Below are 5,507 nucleotides of genomic sequence, written 5' to 3'. Positions count from 1 at the left end.
GTGGTTTGTCTTTTGCATTGTTAATCACTTGTTAACTAAAATGTTGTTTATGATCTATTTGACTAATACATTATAAATAGCATATTTATATGATATCTATTTTAAACCTTTATTTTTTGAAATGAGCACCCTAATATTACTCCTTTTAATAATAATAAATACAAATTACTCCTAAAAAAGTAATTCTCCTAATATTAGGAGACAGCTCCCACTAATGAATCTTTGTGCCTAACAAAGCCAAGAAATTGAAAATTATCATTATTAATTCATCACATAAAAGATATCCAACAGGCCAAACAAACACTTTTCTTTATCTTCAAGTAAATTAAAATAACAAAAATCTTCTACCATGATATTATCCTCTTGTCTAGATTGTCCCTCTAAAATTCCAATCCACAATATTCTTTCTTCCTTCTCATAGCCTAGACTTTGCACACGTAGAAGGCAATATGCATAATCTGAGGCTTACGTCAGGGGTTCGAGTCACGTGAGCTCCAAGACTAGTGGACTATATAGAGCAGGCATTGCAGAGGTTTCAGCCATGAAAGCAAGTGGCACATTAGCAATACACTATTCCAAATCCTTGTGTTCAGTTATATATCATTCACCATTTAAATAGCATACCCAAACACTTTTATAAATTTAGTTAAACTTGAAGCTCTGAATCGGCTGAGGTGATGATGGCAGCCATGGGAGAGGACACTACTTCAGAGACTAGAAATGATGATAATAAACAGATTTAACAAGAAAATTATCAGGTACTTTTAAATTCTCCATTAATTTCTGTATTATGAATTGATGAATTATTTGAGTTTAGATGTTTTCTGTTACTGGTTTACATTAATTTTTTTTTGGTTTTTCATGTTGGGAAAAGTGGAATTTGTTCTTTATTGTAGTGGTACGATGATGATTTAAAAAGTATGAATGTTATAGGATGGATTATTTTTATCGTTGTTGAGCTTTATGCCCAGTTTGGTTTTGTAGATCCTCCCAAGGATTTATGTACTACAAAACAAATTTGGTTTGGTAGATCCTTACACAGTTTTGTATACTATAAAATATAAGTTTTACACTGTTCTGGATGAAGCTTCTCTGCCAAGTACTGTTTATTCTGGCTTACTTTTTTTAATATTCCTTCTGCATGTAAACGTTCTGAAACTATATTTGTTTTTTTAAAATAGAAGATTAATACTGTGAGAGTATATTTGTTTTTTGAACAGAAGATTATTACTCTGGTTTTTCTGTTTTGTTATTAAAGTTCAAGATAAAATTCTTTAAAGTTGAAGAGTACATATTTTAAAGTTAGAAGCGTAGAGAAGAAAAAGTTCCATAAATTTGGGAACGCAAGTACTTTCATATGCTGTATAAGTAATGGAAAGATAAATACGAATATAGGTAATTGATATTATTAATAGGGATATTTGAAATGTAGCTATTTAAGTTTTAAACAAAATTATTTTATTTTATGTTAGAATTATTTAAAGATTATTTCTCATTTATAATATCTATTTTATTATTTTTTCTCTTCAATAAATGATTTTTATTTTTTATTTATTTTATTTTACGCTAATTTAAGGAAAAAAATTACTTAAATTTCTTTTTTATTCTAAAATAAATATACAATGTGTGAGACCTCACCCGATCCGTCATAGTACCAATGAGATAATTGCATTACGGTGATTTTAATCCTATGTATTTATACACTTTTGAGACCTTAGGGTTATGTCATTTAGATATCTGCATTTTGATGATCTGCAATTACCTCTGCATATAATGACCTAATCGATGCATTTAATGATTCTACTCATGTTTTAAGCTATTGACATTGCTTTAATAGAAATTGAATGGTAGAAATGCTTGTAATGTAAGAATGTAATGTTTACAGTTGAAATTAAAGTTAAAAGATAAATTTTGTTATGCATTGAGACCTAACCCGCATACCTAGAGATTCAATAGTTGTGAAATTTAGCATCTTGTTGCAATGATAAAAAAAAAATGGACTATGAAGTTATTCAAAATATTAAATTGACCATGTTATGTTGATAAGTAAAGTTTGATGTTATAGTAGTTTGAGCATTTTACATGGAAATTATTAGAAAAAGTAATTTAATTAAAAAGAATGAGGTATGGAACTCAAATGCTGAAATGTGATATGTAAGTTTTGATATTTTAATATTTTGAAGGTTATATTTGAAATGATTGAGAAAGGGAAAGTTAAATTGAGATGATAAAATATATGCAAGTCTAATGTTGAATGAGATAATGATTATTTCACTTATGTACTTATTAATTACATGATTTTCTTGGACTACTGATGCTTGAGTTTAGTGTGCAGGAATTTGACCATGGGTTTAAAGGGGAATTAAGACTCAAACTACTACAAACATGACATAGCCAAGGTTGAATCAGTGGAAAAGATTCAAACCTCATTGTAATGTGTTTTATTTCGTATATGTGAATTGTATGTGTGTGTAGTAGCCTAGTTCATGTATTATTGTAAAACAAGTCACTTTTAATGTAATATTTTGTGTGTGTCATTTGACACTTGTGTTGTCCATGTGGAGATGCCATGTCATTTAGGGTTTGTCAAGAAGTAACCTAACCTAAACCTAACCCCGATGAAGAACCCAAGTTAACCTCACATAAAAAAAAATGCCATGAGGAGTCTCAATCAAAGGAAATTCGAATTTGGACTTGGCTAGGGTTTTTAGGGTTCATTAGGTGGTCCCAAAGTGTCTTTTATGTGAGAATAAGCTATCCATATGATAGTACAACAAGTTATAGGCCTAATTTTGACCATGTGAGTGCCTAGACAACCTAGAGGGTCCCTTTACCCATGCATTCTTCCATCAATTCGAATTTGGAGTTGTCATATCCATGTTCCCACTTAGTCAAAAATAGAAAAGTTAGAGGAGACAAGTTTGTAAGAAGTAGTGGCTTAGTGTTTTTTTGCTAGAATAAGTTAGTGAGAAGGCTTTATTAGAGGGTCTTGGCCAAACTAGTGGGGTGTCTACCCACTCTCTAATTTTAGAGACTGTTAGGTTTTGGAGGGAGATTAAGGGAGCTCTACTACAACTATCCTTACCATAGCTTGGACCAAGGTTGGTGTCTCAAAACTTGTTTCTTTCTCATTTCTTGCTTTTAGCATGGTTAAACAAATCTGCAAGTGTGAGAGTTCATTAATAGAGTATGCATTTGCATTCTAAATCTTGTGATATGGATTTTTGGGTATTGTGTGAAAGTGTGGTGTTCTTGTTGCATTATGAGCATTGATTATGTATTGTGACAATGTGAGAATGTGTGATGTTCTTGTAAATTTCTTGGTTCACCTTCTTGGTTTTGTTTTGTGGTTCTTATTTGTTTTGTTGTTGTTCTTGTTGAATGTGAGTGTTGATTGTGATTATGGGTGTGAAGGCTTCACTCACCCTTGGGAGGGCAGAGAAGCCTTGGGTGAAGGGCATAAGTTGGGCTTGACATTGCAGGTGAGAAAGAAAATTTTGCTCTTACCTCATGATGAGGTTGTTATTATCATGGAGCATGGGCTCCATCATGGCCATGAATCTTGTTTTTTGGGAGGTACAAGGAGGTTTGGTGGATGAGGAGAAGATGGTTGTTTTGGAGGCCTTGAGAGGCAATGCAGTGACAATATGTTGTTTATGTTGTGGTGGCCTTGAGAGGCAAAAAGCATTGGCGATATGATACTTATGATGTTAAAATTTCACCTCCTTGAAGAGCCCACCTTCACCCAATGTTTTATGATTCCAATGGTGAATCATTGTGCAAGCCATGGAAGGGTGTTGATTGTGTTTTGTGTTGTGTCTTCATGCAAAATTGTGTGATGTATGTGTGTGTAACCTGGTTCGAGCCTTGTTCCCCTAGCGCGGGGGTGGTCTCTTTGAGGCCTATGGTTGGGTGAAAAGCACCCATGGTCCTTGTTGTTTTGTTATGGTGCATATGCAGATTTTCTGCTCAAGGGAGCAATGGAAACAAGCTTGAAATGATCATCTTATGGACGTTTCTTGAAGATAAAAACTTGTCATTTTGCTTTGTAACTGCAATGGAGAACTCTCTATATTGTTCATATGGTAGCAATGAATGATTGCATAGTAGAGAAGAAGGGATATGTCATTTGTTGAAAGGAGATATTGTTTTATTTTGCATAGCATCAAATATTGTATTTGTAAAAGTATAGTCCTTGTTATTTTGTTTTGTGTATTAAGCTATAAAAGCAAGTCTCCATTCATATATACCACTGTGATGTATGGGTTCATGGGGTAGAGAAAGTAATTTGGAGGTTCTCATAACTAATTGCATTGTATTGTAAGACTCTATCTATATGTGCATGGTTTTCAATTGGAATAGAAAGAGTTGTTTATCCTCTCAGTCATATATGAGAGAGTTTCATGTTTAGAAATAGTCATAATTATATTTTGAATAATAGTTTTAATATGCATTCGATTTATGGTTGCTCATGTAAGAAGCTAATTGTCTTTCAATGTGTATGAATAAATTTTATGGTTCACTATTATGGATTTGATGCAATGGAAGTATCAAGTTTTCTAAATAGTTTCATATGTATGCTCAAATGGAGATATATCTTGCTTAATACAAGCTAGCCTCTCTTGAGAATGTGCTTATCCTTTGGAAGATTAGTAATGGAATATAAACCCTTGGGCGCATTTAAGCCTACATAGATAATAGAAAACCCGTTGAATTCATCACCTTGATGACATAGAAGGAAATACCTTCTTATTAGTCTTAGTTTAAAATTTTGTAAGGAAGGTTGGCTGTAGATGCACTTTAGTTCTCTGGAAAATGTATGGTGAGGAAATAAATTTCTTCCCAAAAATTACAGAGCAATATTATAATGAAAGAATATTCCTAAGATCATATGCACAAATCAATAATAAAAGGATAACTTGACTTAAGGGAAATCCCCACACTAGCTAGCCCTTAATCATGTAAAAGAGCTACTCATTATACCCGTGACCCTTGTGTCACCATCCTAGAAAAGAAAATACAAAAAAAATATATATATATAAATTTTATAGGCTCACTAACTAAGACCACTTAACTTTCAAGACTCAAATACAACAAAATAAATAAGATAAATTAAGGACATAATAATGAGGGGACTCCCCAAGGTCGACCACCTTGGGAGCCTCCCCATCACGTACCCCCACCCTCTCACATGGGAACTAGGCGCCAAGCATAGTTCAGTGGGAAAATCCAAAAAAAGGGCGCTGATTTGACTAAGGGATCGAATGTATCCTACATCATCTAACCACCAAAAAAATATGATTATAGCTATATAGTCACGTGGACCTAGGAAGGATAAGGAGTGAAGAAAAAAGTCAAATCAAGCCTTAAACTAATTCTGACGCCAGCTATGGGGAAAGTAAGATAGGCGCCAGTTTTAGAGGTAGGAATCATTAAAGGGAATACATATTAATGTTTGGATTGTAGTATTGTTTAGGGTCTAGTATTATTGGATGAATAAGCATGTC

The 5,507-nt window shown here is 33.1% G+C and overlaps 1 long non-coding RNA gene across 1 annotated transcript; it reads left to right on the top strand.

Annotated features, from left to right (window-relative positions):
• Window positions 1-557: 557 nt before the first annotated feature.
• Window positions 558-4,378, top strand: LOC149547403 (uncharacterized). Its single transcript, XR_016354398.1, has 2 exons — window positions 558-758; window positions 2,336-4,378. It is a non-coding gene; the product is annotated as an uncharacterized LOC149547403 (long non-coding RNA).
• The last annotated feature ends 1,129 nt before the right edge of the window (window positions 4,379-5,507 follow it).

This window comes from Cupressus sempervirens, chromosome 7 (assembly GCF_028749045.1).
Source record: "Cupressus sempervirens isolate cs-2001-9-10 chromosome 7, ASM2874904v1, whole genome shotgun sequence".
NCBI lineage: Eukaryota > Viridiplantae > Streptophyta > Pinopsida > Cupressales > Cupressaceae > Cupressus > Cupressus sempervirens.
The sequence above is the reverse complement of the archived record's forward strand: the minus strand, read 5'-3'. Positions and strand labels throughout refer to the sequence as shown.